Here is an 18,539-nt window from a genome sequence, read left to right as displayed (position 1 = left end):
AGAGGAAGGATGCTTCCTGACTTTCTGGAGTAAGACACCAAAAGAAAAAAAAAAAGCTACAAAATCTGCAGGAAGATTCTTAATAGGATTGCAGCTGCGTGGTATTTACTTAGACAGTTTGCTATCTGAGCTCTCTCCGTACACTGTCAGTAAGTGAACTAGTGTTTATTAGGTGCCTATTGCAAGTTCCCTGGGAACATCAGAGGTGGATAAGGCAGAATCAAGGTCCTCCAGTGAAACCAGAGACCTTGATTCTTACGGCACTTTCTTATCTCACTTGAATTATAGCTATTTTTAATATTTTTTCTTGTCCTTAAAAAAAAGCTCTTCATGAGGCTTTCATAACATGAGTTTACTCAAGTAAGTGCCCCTTAGAAAAGATTTTTTACTCATCTTTCTATCTCTTATATAGACTTCTGTAGTTCTTAAAGTAGGCACTAATTAAATATTTGCTTAATTATACTGATTTCAAGAAGTTTATTGCAAAGAGTAAGGTGGTCTGAAATCTCTCCCGTTAGATTCTGGGCTATGCAAAGAAGTTGGGGGTGGTTGTTTGCCAAGGCCTCAAGGCTGATTCTTAGCTCCAGACCCATTTTTCCTCCTGATGCCCAGGATCGAACACTCAAAGGGGTGAAGTGGCTCAGCACTGGCCACCAAGCCAGACTCGGGCTGCAGTAGAAATCTGGGCCCTATTCCTTCCTCTGCCAGAACACTTCTATACCCTCAAGTCCATGGGCAGATTAAGTAACTGCGACCACTCCTGAGCCACCTTGGTTTCTTCCTGTATTTGTTGACTGAAATGGAAGAGTAGTTCTAGGCAAGGCTGTGGAAGGGTCATCGGATGCTGCATGAAAACCAGCACACATGAGTTTTACCTCAGCAGCACTGTCCTGCCAGGTGCCACACTGGGAACCTCAACATTATCCACTCGTTTTCAATCTCCATCCCCCGCTAACCAACAAATCCTGCCAGTCTCCCTGCTGGATATTCCCTCAAATTGGTTCTCTCTTCTCTACCCAAACTGCCAGTCCCTCAAATGATCCACTTACTGCGTCTCATACCCACAGCCATTTCCCACATCTTTCCTTGATCATTTTGCACAGCACTGACATCATTATCTTTATAAACAAAAATGTTTTCTTCTTCTGCTGACAAAAATAAAAAAGTCAGATGGTTTCCTGTGACCTGGAGGATGAAGTGCACGCACTTTACTCGCTCTACCAAACTCATTTCCTACAACTCCCCACACTTGACTTCCCCTTCCCAGAATGTGCCACCTGCCCTGGGCACTGGGCAGCCTCCTTTGTAAGGTTGTCTCTGCTGCTCCTCTGGGCCGCAGACTCCTACGCATTCTTCACGACTCATGCATCTACAACCACAGGGCAACTTAGCTGTGCGCTTTTCTATGTGCATATTTCTATTGCAGACCATTTTAACTTCTGTTTGTGCATGTTCTTGAGATGCCCAGGTTCTGCAGAAAGGAAATGTTATCTTTACAGCAGGTATAATGCTGATCACGGAACCTAAACACCAAGGAGATGCTCATGACATTTTGTGGGTAACAAATAAATGAAATTGAAAATAGTAAGATTGATTATTATTGTTGATTTATGGAATTTGTTTCACAAGAGATATTATAAGCTAAATAGGAAATAAGTTATGGATGCTTTTGACAATTTTATGGGTATACTTTGTAAAACCTAAAAACTTGGGAAGTATTTCTTTAATCTTTTGAGGGGGACCTCATGGAAACCTGTTGGCTGGTTGCTATTAAATGGGTGGTATGTGCTGGATGGTCCAGGAACCTGGTAGAAGGATGCTTTTTTTCTGTCCTTAAAAACACAGACATGTCCTATTAAGAATAACATAGTGCATTACTCAGGAAGACCTCTTTCCTCTGAAAACATGTAAAATATGGTTTGGCTGGGATACATTCTGATCAGAGAATAGAACAAATACTATGGACCAGTGCTTCTCAAACCTGAATGTGCAATTAGGACCCAGCTTTCCTGTTAAGTCGCAGATTCTAATTCAGAAGGTGTGGGGTGGGCCCTGTCACTTGGCCTCTCTAACAAGCTCTGCAGTGATGTGGATGTTGATATTTCATGGGCTGCACGTTGAGTAGCTCTGTCTCTTCCAATCACATGACTGATTATCTGGTAATGGTGACACTATGATTTTCTTCTCCAGTATTTTCACTGTTCTCACTTTTTAAAAAATATATTTTTTTAAGTAACCTCTATTTGAGCTTACAACCCTAAGATCAAGAGTTGCAGGCTCTACCAACTGAGCCAGCCAGGTGTCCCTCCCCTCATTATTTGAACTTTCTGATTTCTAATTTTTACTCATTACCAAATGTTAATGTTTTCAACATCTATTCAGCATGGATGACATGAAGATTATACACATCCTTTCCTCCTTTTACTTTGAGTACTATTATTACATCCACACAATTTCACAGCTTTCCTTTCTCTATCTTCTTTACATTTGAAGAAGAAGAAGAAAAAGGAAGAAGAAAGAAGAAGAAGAAGAAGAAGAAGAAGAAGGGGAAGAAGAAGGGGAAGAAGAAGAAGAAGAAGAAGAAGGAAAGAAGAAGAAAAGAAGAAGAAGGCGGCGACGATGACGACAGGCAGGTATTTTGCTCTGGGGAATATGTTTATATTAAAGCCCAATAATGGCCTAGTGGAATTTTTAGGCGATTGTGACAAGATTCTAATTTGTTCATATACTTAATGGAGTTGGCAAATACTAAGAAATAAGATGCTGTCAAGAAGAAATCATTATTACTATAGAATAATAACTACCATAGACTAAGAATTGGCATTTGATTCCATGGATCCAATCCCATATTTTCCCAAATACCTGATGGTCCTGAGCTTTGCCTCTTCCCCCGCCCCCCGCCCCGGCATGTATTTTGATAAGACAGCAGTAAAGGCCGTCTGCTGTCAAACAGTTTTTGAGGTGGCCTCCAGGACAAGATCAAGTTACTGATTTAAAAATAACTATAATCAGGATAATATAATCCAAAGATAGAAGAGTCAGAAAGATGTACCAGGAACCTTAAATAGTTAAAATAGTTAAACCCTAAATTATTTTTATTTCCAGAAAAAAGAAAAAAGTGGGGGGCACACAAGTATGCAGTTGTCGTGTTCTTGTAAAAAGCAATAAGTTAAAGTAACAGTTTTCAAATATGTATTTCTTCTGTGACCCCTCTTACAAAATCCAAGGCCAAAAACAAACTATAAACATAAAGCCCTGTCTTTGGAGAGATGAGATAATACTCTCCAAGGACACTGGTTCGTGACAATCTCGCAGTTGAGAGAACCTCAAAGAGAGGGTAGTTAACGTATCGCCTCTCTTTCCTTTCTGTAGCTCATTCTGTGGTCTCATGTCTCCAAGTTTGGGAACAGTTAAAAGGCTGCCAGAGTAAAACAGAAAATGATCTCTGGACTTCGAGTAAGAAGATCTGAGTCGAAGAAGTTCTGACTAAGCCATTATTGGCTTTTGTACTTTGAGCAAGTCGCTTCATCTCTTTTGGTCTCCGTTTCCTCATCTACACAATGGAGACAATTATTCCCAGAGTTGTTTAGAGGTTTAAGATAGTGGATGTGAATGCCCTTTTTAAATAAAAAGAGGTCCTATTTAGCTATAAATAGTATGAAACAGCTTCTCTAACTAGTTGCAAAATTTTATTCAACAACAAAAGATACATGTTTTGACCTGCTCTTTAAACAGGTATCAGAAGGTGTCTCAGCATCAGGTTATTCTATCTGAATTTACCTAATCTATCAGGTAAAAGGTTCCTGTTTCATCAAAGACTGACTAGAAGCACAAAGGAAAGGCCAAGATGTTGAGTTTTTAAAAATAATCACATAAACAGTAGGAAATTCTTAATATTCTTTTTGTTAGCCTTGATAGACCATATCTGAGGGCATCAATATTGTTTAACAAACAAAGATGGATTAAACGGATTCAAAGGTGAGTGTGCTCGGGCTTTTTAGGGACTAGATCTAGCAAAGGATTTCAGACGCACGTGTTGAGATTAGAGAGCTGAGGATCAGGCTCAGCTCCTGGGATGTTCTGCATTATTATTTCTGGCTTAAGAGATGATTAAAGAACAGGGCACTCAGAAGGCAGATAATGTGGGCAGACCCCACGGTCACTTTTAATGAAGAGTTTATAGTAAATTATGGTGTTATAACACAAACACATAAGTCTACAACAATCAGAGAGATGACAAACCACACAATGCTGGACCACAATTATTTCACCCCTTCCTCACCTCCCCCCAAAAGTAAGATATACAGTTAGGTGTGGTTTTTCTTCTTTAAAAAAATTTTTTAAGGGACACATTAGGGAAAGGCTGCAGCTGGTGAATGTTGGGGGTCAACAGTGATCAGTGGTCATTACACAACATAGAGCCTGCCAAGAGAAAAAGATGTTTCAAAACTGCCTCTTTGTTGTCATTGCTTTGTAAGTGTGAATAAAACTTTAAATATAGGTATTTTTTTCAATTATAGACTGAACTTGCTGGCTGAAGTGTTAATATGTGTGTGTGTATAAATATGTTCACCGTTGGAGCTTACTTATTCCTCATTACGTTTTAAAGGGCTTTAAATATCTAGGATATTTGGAATATCCTATCATATGCGTCCATAATAACCCTCATTACTCCACTGAAATGTATAACTTCATGCAATTTGGGGGGAAATAATTTATTTAAAAATTTTTAAAACAGATCTAACTTCAAATCTTATCTCTTAAAATGCCGCTGTATTATTAGTAGAATACTGGAATGACTGTAGAGGTGAATTATTATGAATTGCCACTAATTTAAAAAGGGTTTCTGCGGATTATTAATTTTTCAGTATTGCACCTTAATACACACTGATTTAAAAGTGGAAAAGTGTAATCATCTTCCTTTACAAAATTACCTAGTAAGTTAACCATTACCAAAACCAGTGAACATTTAGCACATAAGCTGTCTACAATTAAGGTCTTGTGAATTTAGACTAAATTAATGATATTTTTGAAACACTAAATTGTAACAAAAAAAATTCCAAGCAAATTGTGTCCTTGCAAATTTCAATTTAAAAGTTTTAGACATTTCCATCAAGTTTGCTTCTGGAACCAGAGTCCCCACTTTATTTTAAAAGTTTGTGAGTGTAGGTAAATCTCTTAACTGAAACTGAGTCTCAGATTTCTCAGCAGTAGTCTCTTCCTCACTGGGTTCCTGTGAAGATTAAGGAAAATGATGGATGTGGCAGTACCTTGTAAACAACTGAGGGTTTTACAAAGTTATAATATTGCTCATAAGTAGGGTAATTTCCATTCATGTTGTGAAATTCAAAGCACAGAAACAACTTTAACGTACGTTAATAGCTGGCAACTTTACTGAGAGACAATACAATTTTAAATAAAAATTTCAAAATGTAGCACAATATATATTCTTACAAAAGCATTAAGCAGGTTAGATAGCTTTTTTTTTTAAAGTCTTAGAGTACTGAATTTTTCAGAACCCAATGGAGGGTGTTATCTGTTTACTGGTAACAGAGGAATTATCAAATGCTTATACATATAACTAAGAATACTTGAAGATAACAGTGACTATTTGAGGGATCTTTCAGCTTTCTGTTTAAAACCTCTGGCTCTGTAATGTGTTGTTTCCAAATCTTTTAGAATTGGGTTTAAAGTATATATAACTTAAGACGTTCTATACTGAGATGAGTATCACAGTTGATTATATTGGATGAACTCCTATACTGCACATCTTTTTTCTGGTTAACTTGCGGGTAGGGCTGACTTCTTGTCAGAGCTGATTAGAATGTCATTATTTTCACCTGTTATTTTTACTTCAAGAAGCTGTCACCTCTATCATTATTGATTTTTCAATGACCATCCAATATGCTGGGTAAGAGTGCCTTTGTCAAGAGATATATTACATAATGTTAACAAAACTTCTTTTCCTTCTTTATATATAAAAGTAAGTGTAAATAGAGTTTTGATATTTTCTCCTTTCATTATAAGGAGACATCTTGTGAGGCAAAGAGGACACTCCCTCTTAGAGACCACTGCTTTACAAGATCAACACTATCAAAAGCTAGATACCTGTTCAGTATCTCAATTGTTTAGAAGAGTATTCTGTTTCTTTCATTTTACTGAAAAGGTACGTTTGTAAATACAAATAGTCACTAGACCTAATCTTGCAAAGAGAATCTCAAATGTCCTTACCAATTGCTTAACATCAAGAGTCCATATCTTAAGTTCACATCAAGGTAGAAAGAAGATGAGTTATATATTTTGTGGGCCCAGTATAAAATGAAAATTTGTGGGGCTCAGTGCAAGACCTCTTGTTCAAAAATTAAGAATTTCAAGATGGGGACAGAAGACCATTCAACTAAGCACAGGGGCCCTTCCAGGTGTGGCTTATGAAGCGGGCCCTGGGTATAACTTACACTAGAGTATAAGAAACTGAGAAGCAATTATCAAAGGAAGAGAAAAAAGAACAGGTGTACTCTGAAGTTAGGCTGTCCAAAGAAGAAGGGGCTAAGAGATCCAAAGATCAGTGTCTCCCTCCTCTAAAATTCTATCTTCAACTAGCCTTCTTCCCATCTGGCTTTGTCTAGCTATTAACATCTTTTTAAGATGTGAGCTGATAGCCGCTTACCCTGTTTCCCATCCTAGGGGTATATTCATATTTATAGTGGACACTGAAAAACAAAATTACTTTAAAAGTGAAAAATCATCTTTTCACATATAGTATTTTAGTACCCCAAGAGGCCCTGGTAATATTTAGGGGCAGGGTGGCTTCCCCAATACCCCAGGCCATCTCCCATGGGACCTGCCTGCCTGCCTGCCACTGGGATTGTCAGAGGGTCAAATCCTCGTCTTCTATTGAAGGGGCGGCAGTTTCATTTTCCATTAAAAAAAAGTAATAGGGGCGCCTGGGTGGCTCAGTCGTTAAGCGTCTGCCTTCGTCTCAGGTCATGATCCCGGGGTCCTGGGATCGAGCCCCGCATCGGGCTCCCTGCTCCGCGGGAAGCCTGCTTCTCCCTCTCCCACTCCCCCTGCTTGTGTTCCCTCTCTGGCTGTCTTTCTCTCTGTCAAATAAATAAAAAACCTTAAAAAAAAAAAAGTAATATATTTTCATAGCACATTTTAGCAAACTTCGAAGGATCACCCCTAGAACTAAAATATCTGAGCCTTGGGGAGGCCAAAAGATAAATGATTGCTGTCTTTTCTCAGTTTGCCAGGTGTTTTAGCTACCACTGCTGTTTCTGGTCTCTATCACCACTGCCGGCAACACATCTCTCTTCAGTTACAGGATCCAGTTACTTCTGAATCAACCCCAATTTGAAGTTTTTGATGATATCAGTGAATTTCAGTGAATGCTATGATTTAATATGAATAGCAACATACGAATAATATTTAGACTTCAACCAAGGCATATCTACTAGTGTATTCTATGGGTAAAATGTATTTATTATCTGTCTTTAAATGTATTGTAAACAAGATAACTAAAAAGGATCAAGTACATTTATGCTTATGTGAGTTGGGCTTTTGTTTTTGTTTTTGTTTTTTGGTATGACTCTGATAATTTAATCAGAAACATATTTTGTTACAGAAATAAAATGCATAATGTTACATTTGGCAATGCCCATGAGCTTCGAGTACACATGACCTGAACAAAAGGGAGTAATCAGAGCCATCTCCTAGGTTCGTATGGATTGCTGAGGTTTATTTTTCACTTGGACGTGCTGTGAATTGTAACCATCTATACCCCAGGAGCCACCTAACACGTGCAGGACCTAAGTCAGAGAAATTGACCCTAAATAAATTAATCCCTTTCACACTAGCTTTTCCCCTTTAAACATAATATTTTCAAATAAGTATCACAACGTCGCCTCTCATTTAGTTTGTCAACTCTCCGGACACGGTATTCTCAATCTTCACAAATAAACACTTGCTCGTAGTTTCTATATTATAACTTGAACAACAGTCATGGTGATTTCAAAAACAAGCTATCACCCTTCACAAATCTTTCTAATTGTGGGTTCAGGTTTTACTATTTCTTTCAGAAAAATGATAAAATTCAGTCTCATTTTGTCTAGATCTGTATGCTTAAGGACAATTGCCTCAGAGAACAAGATCTATGTAGTTATGATGATTTTTTAGTTATGGATAAAACACGCATTTGAATGTAGTCCATATTTTTTGGCTATGTCTTTAGAGTGTAGAATATATGTCCTCCGAGCACACAGCTGGAAGGAGATAGGGTTTGCCTCGCTTTCATGTTAGGGAGAGGACAGAAACTTGCACGGTTACCATATACTCCAGTCAGTCACCACTATTTGTGATATTGGCAGTAATCATTCCAGTTAGAAAACAGACATAAATGCATGTTGCTAACTCATTTTTGTTATTTGGTTATTATATTTAAAACCTCCACACTGCAGAGGCAGTGTCTAAGAGGTCTGTTCAAATGAATCGATTTCTAATCATGTGTAATCATGTTTTTATTGAGTTCCTTCCAAACTTTATATAACCCATTGTTTCTAAAAATTTTTTCTTCTTTTTTTTTTTCTTTCATAACTATATAGAAGCAATTCTTTCAAAAGAATAGCAGCAAATTCTTTGAAAGGAACAATTAAGGGACATTGGAAAAGTTAACTATATACATTCTGCCATATTTTTTCTTTTTTAAAGATTCATTCAGAGTTTTCACAGGTGAAACTAAAAATAAATACTTCAGAGGAATATGTAAAGTATTAAATATGTGTCATTTTCAAATTTGATACAGGAAAAATGAACAAATCAAAACCAGAAACTACTCACCAACTTACTAAAATAAATCAGTTTCTAAAGGATCCGGAAACTGTTGAAGGAATAATGACATGTAATCTTGGAAGTTTCTAGATTTAAAAACTTGAGGTCTGGGGACTTTAAAGTTTAAATCACATTTAGTTTAGTGAGTTCTTAAAAAAATTGACGTTGTAACAGGACCCATTATCCAGCTGTTCTGTGGTCAAATCTGTCTCTTTATCCCAAAGCGAAAAATTTGCAAAAACATATTGACAGTTCGCTTTTATTCCATACTGATCAAATGCCTTACTCTTAATTTTTAAAATGTAAAACAAGCAACACGTTTTAAAATCTTGGGTCAATTAATATTATATATTTTATAATTTCCAAATATTTCAAAATACTAAAATGCATGGATTTGTTGCTTTGCAGTTTTTAGTAACACAAAAGAAAGGGGGAAGGTGTGAATATAGCATCTTTGGGTTTAGGAAATGTGTTCAGCAAGTAAGCAGCCAGGAATATACCTTCATTTGTCATTGGCTTGGGCACTGGTGGGCTATAGAAAGCAAATGTCAGGTGTCATCTCAGAAGAGGCAAGAGATCTATACACATATCCAAACACAGCTTAATCCTAAAATGGTGTGGTTTTTCCCAGAAATATTAACTGAATTTAGGATCAGCATACCACCATATGATGCAATAAAATATTAGCAGTTTTGTTCTTTATATCATGCTATGTGATTCTTTTGAACAATAACAGCAAAGTATTTACTTTTCTTCTTAGGTGAAAACTAACATGTGGAAGCATGAGTGTGTGTATCATGGGTGTCAATTTGCACCGTAATATAATGTTAAAATAAGGCAGAATTTAGCGTAACTTCAGGGTTTAAATTGCAAAGCATTTTTAAATGGAGTATTTAAATATTGGAGAACTTTAATTTTGAAATCCATTTGAAAGTAAAGATTTAGTGTGATTTACTATTTACTACTCAACTATAACTTGTTTAGTTGTTGCTTCTACTGAATGATTGTGAACCAACTGGAAAAGAATAAATTATATTCTTTGGAATAATTGTTCCAAAATAGACATTTAGAGGTTCTAGACATTGTTTCGAGGTCAAGTGAATAATCTGAATGACTTTTGTAGATTACACTTGCTTTTGACACAATATGGATGGCTACGGGATGTGCTTTCTTCCTGGTGACTAAGATGATGGCAGCTGACCCTGGAGAGGCCCATTCATTACTTGGATGCTACCAAGAGTGCAGGGCTCCCCAAAACAAGACCTAACACAGAGACGGGGAGCAAAAAAAAAAAAAAGTGTGAGAGCACTGCTTGGTCACTAGAATCAACCACCTTATCACTGGGATAACTAAGGGAGAAAGATTAAAATAATTTTAGTCAGTGCACATTATGTGGAATTCACACTACTTCTTGCTATCTGTTAACTCAGGCATAGTCCTTACGTTTCCAATATCTACTCATTCACTGTTGCAAAGTGAAAAATAAGTTCTGTCCTAACAATGACAACAAAAACACCATCAGTTTGAAAATAAAAATTCTGGCCTCTTGATACACTGAATAGAAATACTATAGGAACAAACACAGGAAGATAACAACGGACAGGTACATTTTATTTCTACCTTCCGAACTCCTTCATTCCAAATTATTAGAGTTCTACAACACAAGTTTTCCCTTATCACACAGAGAGTCTGGTCAATAAATCCAAGTGAGAAAACTAATATCTGAATCACCGGGTTCAGGAAGCCAACTGAAAAAGTTGCTACGTTAAGTTATCTGCAGACTGATCCACGATGGATGGCTACCTTGAATGTAAGCATTCCCTCAGCATGGTATTGCCAAGATTATGACATCACTCTTTGCTTTTTACTATTCATGTTACCACATGAATGTTCAATAGACACAGGACAAATAAAATGAGGGTCAGGGCTTCCCTCATTCTTAGAAGGATATTTTTCAATTATATATTTTGTTACATCTTAAGAGATAAAAGCTGTGTCTGCAAGTGATTAAAAGATGTTTTATATTCATGGTTTCATTTCTGCTGAAATAAATGTGTAATTTAAACCACACATAATTCCTAGCAATTTAGGCCCATTACAGAGTTCTAGCTTCTTTTTTATGATAGTTACTAATTAAAACAGAGTGTTGCTGCCACGTGGAGCCTGTGACTTCCACATACAGGTTTAATGAATAAAATGTCCTGACATAAAAATGAAAACAATAGAGACAAAGCTGCAAGCTGTTGTGTTTCTAGTGTATGGTAAAGATTAAGGACCTTCGCTGAAGTTAAGAATTATGCAGAGAAAACACTTGTTAATTTCGTTCTTTAAAGGAAGAATTGAAGGATTTTTTAGTGAAATCTGAAATAGTCACTAATTTTTCTAACTTCTGGACCCCTCATTCCCAGCTGACTCCTCCTCCCAAAGAATTTAAACTCATCAGAGTCACTTTTAAAGGATAAATGATGGGATATTTTAATGTAATCCTGCATATAGGTTTAGATTGAAAATGGGAATTGGGACCATAATTAATTATGTTGCCAAGTTTTTTGAACTTTAAGGAGACAGACTGAGGCAAACGAGGGCATTTCATAAGACTGCAACCTTCTAAAAGTTCATGGGTTAAACTTTGGTAAAATGACAGTATCTTTTTGACATTTAATTAATTCCATATGCAGAATGAGTGTGAGGAATTAATACCCTTTTGGTGTATTCACTTTCTGAAACCACTGTAATAAAAGACTGACACAAAATCAAAACCAAATATAAACAGGGTCTTCAGCTAGGGTACGGCCTTATTATCACACTTAATAAACAATAAATAATGATAAATACTGAGAGCCCTCAGTACACTCTGCTCTCGCATCCATCCATCACATCTTTCAGGATAATAAAACAATTCAATCCCATCAAATCCTCAAAACCGCTCCCTCTGGAGGGATGTTTTATCTCTACTTCTGCCAGCCCAGGGAGGATTTTACTTGTTTAAAGGGGGCGGAGAATGGAGCGGGGGTCCTATTTATTTCCATTGACGACTCCCCTGGTTCTCACAGGCGCTCAGGGACCGGGTGGGAGGAAAAAAGGAGGAGGTGCGGAGATTCCCTCGTTCAGAAAAGAAAAAGGGTTCAGGAAGCGAGGCAAAAGAATGGGTGGGCGAGGGCGGTGGGGGGAAGAGGGTAGTGTGTTTGGAGAGGTCAGCGACTAAATGAAAAACTAAATTGTTTTTTTGATATAGCAGGATAGAATGATGATGAGAAGTAGACAAATTAACCAGCCCAACTAAGTTGCTAAAAGGAACTATGTTAAAAAAAAAAAAAAAAAAATCAAACCCAGAGACATTTTCTCAGGTTCATTTCTCGCTCAAGGTCTTGGTTTCAGGGAGCTCCTTGTACCCAGAGCAGGAGATGGACAGCGCCCCGAAGGGGACCCGGAGGGGAACCGCGACCTGGCCCGAAGGACAGCTCAGCGCCCTTGCAGAGGTGCCCGCGGCAAACTCCAAGGGCCTCGGCGACCCGCGTGGACCTGGTGTTGGGGACTGCGGCGAATTCTCCAGCCCCGGGCGGGGGTACGGGGGGGAGGGGGCAGGAAGGGCGCACAATGAAACGAAACCGCACCCTAAATTCTGCAGTTTGCGAAGTGTCCCAGGAGAACAGCTGGGACCTGGAACCACTCGTTCGGATTCCTGAGTGTCGGGGCCGCGCCAACTCTCTGCTCCGTGGTACTGAAGGTAGCGCCAACTAGAGCGGACACCGACTGGTGCACAGACAGGGCTAGGGCACGACGCCCTGTCCGCTGGGTCTGGGGCGGGAGGGAAGGTCCCCTTGGTGGCTGCTCTGGTACCCCGGCAAAAGCAGGATCAGGTCCCAGGCCTCCCTGCCCAGCTCGAGGAAGTTTCTCTAACGATGCTCGCCTAGCACGCAGAGGACTAACGAGGAGCCAGAACGGTGGGGGTTCGGTTGGCGGAAGGGGACCGAGATCTCAGAGCCCGGGCTGCGGAGCTGGGGGCCGCCCGCCAGGAAGCCGCTCCTGCCCTGCCCGCGGGCGAGCCCCAGGCGCAGTCCAGACCCCTCGCTTTTCGTCCCACACTCACACGCCTCCAAGACCCCAGTCCCGCAGACTTTCTCTAGAGAAGGGTAGAGGGCGTGAACCGGAGGGGGAGGCAGCAGCTCTCCCGGCAGGCGGGCAAAGTGAGTGTCCAGGCCAAGTCCGGGATAAAGGTTCTGTGGCTCCCGGGACTCCGCCGCGCCCTGGGCACCGGGAACCCAGTGTCCCCGGCCTGTGCACGGTCTCTCCACCTCTAACACCGTTTGCGCCGCCCAGCCACGAAGCCAGCGTTGAAAACCGAGGGAAACCTGCTCCACGCCCCTTAAGCCCTCGGCTCTTCCGGATCTGGTGCCCTCGGCCAGCGGTGACGGAGAACCTCGCTGGGCCCCTCTGACTTAGGGGACGCGCGCCTCCACCCCCCATCCCAGATGAGCCCTCGGGTGTGAACACTCCCTGTGCCAGGTCTTGGGGTGGCGGGCTAAGGCGTCGGGGCGTCAGGAGTTTGCTTTCCTCTCGCTACTTACCTTACAAAAATCTGTTTGATTTTCCTGGGAGGGGGAGAGGAAAAATCCCTCCCCGAGGTGTGGTGTGCGAAACAGTCCACGTCCCCGGCACCGGCCAAGATGCTAAGCACCAGTACTCAGGAACCGAAGGGGCTGGGAGGCGGAGGAGGAGGCAGATAAAAGAGAAAAATTAAATCGGCCAAAGTGTCCCAACTTTGCCGTGGGCGCTGCAAACTTCAAAGGCGGGCGAGGCTGGCGGCGCGCGGCCGCCGAAGTTGCTGCGAAGTGGAGCGGGGAGAAGCGCGGGGCTGGGGGATCCCGGGACAGAGCGGGGAAGTGGCGGGAGGTCCTTTTAAAAGGCGGGGAGCGTGCGGGGGCTGGGCGGCGGGAGGATGCTGCCGAGCCCAGCGGGGCTGTCGTGGGCTCGGCGGGCGGCCGCTCGGGGCACCGGCGCCTGGCTGGAGTGCGACGCAAGGAGAGCCGGGCGCGCGGCGGCAGCGGGTGCGCGGCTCGGTTCGCTCCGCTCTCTCGCTGCTCCGAGCGGGGAGTGAGTGTTCGCTCCCGAGTGTCACTGCTGAAGCCCAGAGCCGCTCCCCCTCCCGCCCCACCGCTGCCCGCCCGCCCCCTCCCTCCTCTGCCCGATGTCTCCCCCCTCAGTCCCTCCCTCCCTCCCGCTGCGCGCCACCGCGCGCGCGCGCAAACACACACACACACACACACACACACGCACGCACGACCCAGCGCTCCCCAAACAGGGACCTTCGCAGGCGGCATCGCAGGGGACACCCCACCGTCCTTACCGCCCCCCGTGTCGTGAGGAAGGAGAGGGAGGCCCACCGAGACCCCCTCAAAACCACAAAACCTAGGGAGAGGCGTACGCGGGGCCATCGCACCGTCAGAGAGACCCGGGTGCACAATAAGGGGGAACTCTGGGGTTGATGGGTGGGTGGGGGGGTAGTGGAGAGACGAGCTAAATCCAGAAGGTTGGAGGCGGAAAGCTGAGTGCGCAAACTGTGCATTCATGTCCCACTTTTCACCCGACCGCCTGCCTACCACAGCCTTCACTCAGGGAGCGCTTCCCCCTCGGCGCACACCGAGCCTCCTCCGGTTTGAAACTCAGCAGCTGTTTTAACAATTGAAAAGCGGCCCTACAGGACCAGTGAGAGACGGAGCAGAGTGTGTGAAGCCATTAAGGCTGACTAGGTAATTATGATAAGAAGTTACCTAATTAGCAACCTGGCCAGGGCATAGAAAAAAGGCGGGGGTGGGGGGGGTGGGGAGGGGAGTGAGTGATTTAGTGATCTCATTTTCCCAAATGCGAACCTACTTTCCAGCAAACCTGGTTTTTATACTCTCGAATTTTAAGTTCTCAGAACATAGTTTATTAACATAGAGTGTCAGTATTGAAAGCGTGAAAAATACTTGCCCTCTTCTTATTGCCACCGAGAAACGGAGATAAATAAGATGAAAATCAGCCTTACTGAGGTCATATGAACAACTGTGGTCTTTTTGTTAAATACCTGGTCACAGGGGGCGGTGCAATGAGGCTCCCGAAGTTTTGTGGCTCCTAGGTGAGAATACTGCTGTAGATGGATTTATGAAACTGTTTATACTCCACAAAGTAGTTTTGTAAAAGCCATAGAATGTTTAGACGCTAAAAGAGATGTTGATATCACCGTGCAAGCTTGCTTATTTATTTATTTAGGATATGAGACAATGAGGTGGGAAAAGGGGATCTCTTGGGCTCTGCTCAGAAGATCTGGAGAAGTGACTCCAGCCCTTACTTAACAGATATGACCCAGAGCTGGTCCTTGGGCATTCATTAACAAACATTTATTAAGTGCCTACTGTGTACTATGTATATCTTTGTGCTGTGATTTCAAGGTAAGACATAGTGCGTGCGGACTTTAAGGAGCTCACAGCCTGGTGGGGAGACAGAGGCATTAATGGAAGTAGAATTATCACTATAATAAACGTACCTGTTGGTTAGGACCTTTGGAAAGGAAACAGCTAATTCTTCTTTAGAAGGTACTCTTAATAGAGATTTTAATGTAGAGTTCTGAAGGATGAGGAAGAGAATGCAAGGCAAATAAGGATGGGGAGGGAAGGGCATTCCACAGAGAAAAGCAAGTGAAGAGGTTAGGAAAGTGTTAAAGTACTTGAGGTATGTCCTGGGAGCTGGGAGAAGGTAGGTGTGGTAGACTGCAGCTGGAAGTGAGCATGGCCAGGCCACACCAGACTCTATAGGCCCAAAGAGCCAAAACTCTCCTGAAGGTGGTGCATGACTGGGAGACTATTCAGGGCTTTATGCAAGGACAGATTTTAAGGTTTCTAACTGTCATCCAATAAGAGTTTTAAAAAGTTTTGTCTGCTACTGTTGTGGAAGACAAATAGGAGGGAGATGGCAGTGAGGAGGTTATTTCCAGAGAAAAAGTTAGGGCTCAACTAAGGCAATGGAAGTACCAATTGGGAGGTTGGGACAGCTCTAGAGATATTTCAGAAATAGAACAGACAGGACCTAGTGGTTGATTGGATATGGAGGGTAATGGAGAAAAGGAGTAGTCTAGACTGACATGGAGGTTTCTGGTTGGGGCAAGAAGGCAGGAGATGGTGCTATTTGCCAAGAGAAACAACATATAGAGAGGAGCAGTTTGGGTAGGAATGTAATGAGTTCTGTTTTAAATTTCTTGAGTTGGGGCCGAATGTGGGATATCTCAGTGCAGCACTATTTAGGCTGTTGGAAGGAGTGCTCCTAAGAGAGAGGATCCAAGCTGGAGGAGCCACGAGGAATCATCAGCATTGAGGTATTTCTTAAAGCCAAGGAGAAGAAGAGGGCAGCCAGGAAGAGACTTAGGATGGAACATGGCAGAACACCAATGTTCCATCCATGTAAGAGTAGATGGAAGAAGAGGAGCCGGCAGAAGAAAGATATGGAGACCAGAGAACGAGATGGAAACTAGGGGAGAGCAAGATTGATGAAGCCAAGAGAGGAAGGGACTATTGACCAGTACAGAATGTGGCAGAATGATCAAGGCAGTCAGACTGAGAAGCAACTGCTACTCCTTACAAATGTCTCAGTGATCTTCACCTAAGCAATTGTAGCTTATAGTATATGTGTGCGAAAGATCCAGATCATAGCAGGTAGAGAAGGTGGGCCCATGGGGACAGAGAACACAAGCTCATTTTCCTAGCAGTTTGGCCTTGAGGGAAAGTAGAAAAAGTTACAAGAAAAGCACTTGTGTAGAGGTTGTACTTTTGTTTGCTTTTCTTATGTGAGACGCATGGTCTTAACTGCATGACACTGAGGGAAAAGCAAGTGGAAAGGGAAAGGCTGAGAAGTCTATGAAGTTCTCTGAGGGTCAGTTCCCTCCTCAGTATGGACAGGGCACCCTCCCTGGCCCGTGAATCTCACAGAGTTAGTGGGGAGTTTGAATAAACCAGAAATTGAGATAGTACTTTAAAATTGCCATTAGGAAGAAACGGAGTCCAAAGGGTATGAAAGTGACTTATCATTAATGCAGACAATTCATGACAGACCAAATCTATGTGACAAGTTCTATAAGAACTCTGTAAAGGATATTTTTATGAAAGTTCCTAAAAATATTTCTGTTTTGAACATCAGGATTTGCATATATCAATATATCTGTCTTCTCGAAAAATATATATGTATTAAATATCTTCAGACTTGGGTGATGTGCCGTATTAGATAGAACATGCATTATTTAGTCAGACAGACTTGTATTTGATTCTAGACTCAGGTAATTATTTGCTATGGGGTAAATAGGTTAGCCTCACTGAGCTTCAGTGTTTTGTTTTGTTTTTTCAAGTATAAAAATGGAACAAATTATAGCTGATTTACAGGTGTTTTGTGAGGATGAGGTAGTATGCCATATTGAAGTGTTTGGCAGAGATTTAGTTATTATTTCTGAAATTACTTTTAATTATGAAATTTATTGTTATTTAATTGGGGGAAAAAACCCAAAATGATTATAAAATTAAGAATATAACTAATGTCTGTGTGAGAGAACTCTTCGTTCAAGCCTGTGTCTTAAAGTAGCAATCCTCAAAGTATGGTTCATAAGCCCTTTGGGGATTCCTGAGACCCTTTCAGGGAGTTCTGCAAGGCCAAAGCTATTATTATGATAATTCTAAGATGTTAATTTTCTTTTTTTTACTATGTTGACGTTTGCACTAATAGGCACAAAAGCAATGCTGAGTAAAACTGCTAGCACCTTAGCATGGGTCAGGGCAGTGGATATAGATTTCCTATATTCAAAGTCTTTTGTATTAAGATTGTGATCATTTTAATTAATGTGTTTTTGGTATTGTAAAACGAAAAGTATTGACATTTGGAATATCTTCATGACTCAGTGAACCAGTATTTTCCAAATGACCAATGATGGATGATGTTATAAAATCATTCATGAGTTAAAAGATCCATTCAAAGTACAAGATAGATCAAAGAATTTTAATATAATGGAGTATGAAAATTTAGCTGACAGTTTCATATTCCACACTGAAATTAGAAGGTTTAAGAAACTACCACTTGTTGAATTTTGGTGTAGCATCAAAGAAGAATATCCAGAATTATTAAAAGTGTTACTAAAATGCTGCTTCATTTTCCAACTACATATCTGTGTGAAATGGGATATTCTTCATCTACTTCAAACAAAACAACATACTGCAATACAGATTGAATATAGAAGTGATATGAGAATCCAGCTGTCTTCTACTAAGCCAGACACTAAAGAGACTTGCAAAAATGTAAAACAATGCCACTTTTCTCACTAAATTATTTTCTTTGGAAAATATAATTATTTCCAGAAAAAAAAATGTTAACATGTAGCAGATACACCACAGTTACTTTAAAATAAATCTATGAATATTTTAAAATTTTATGTTTAAATTTCTAACATAATGAATACTGATAGCAATAACCCACATAAACCAAAGTTCCTTGGGTTCCTCAATAATTTCAAGACTGTAAAGTGTTCCTGAGAACCACTATCATATGGTATAGGCTCAATCATGAAAATAGATTGAAACATTATCAATAGACTGAACGATGATTGTTGGAAAGATCAAATAGACTGAAGATCATCAATGCTATTAGAGTATTCTGTCTATCAATTGGCCACCACCTTAATTGTATCTGTACAATATATT

The 18,539-nt window shown here is 41.0% G+C and overlaps 1 protein-coding gene across 1 annotated transcript in view; it reads right to left on the bottom strand.

Annotated features, from left to right (window-relative positions):
• The window catches only part of NDNF (neuron derived neurotrophic factor), a 40,465-nt gene extending 26,548 nt beyond the window's left edge, over positions 1-13,917 (bottom strand). The window contains exon 1 of the mRNA XM_006747072.3: positions 13,395-13,917. The gene's annotated coding sequence lies outside the window, so the exon portion shown is untranslated. The remainder of the gene's footprint in view (positions 1-13,394) is intronic.
• Positions 13,918-18,539: the final 4,622 nt, after the last annotated feature.

The sequence above is a fragment of the Leptonychotes weddellii genome, chromosome 2 (assembly GCF_054177405.1).
Source record: "Leptonychotes weddellii isolate Sample4059 chromosome 2, ASM5417740v2, whole genome shotgun sequence".
Taxonomy (NCBI): Eukaryota; Metazoa; Chordata; class Mammalia; order Carnivora; family Phocidae; genus Leptonychotes; species Leptonychotes weddellii.
Note: the sequence above shows the minus strand (reverse complement) of the source record. Positions and strands in the feature narration are given on the sequence as shown.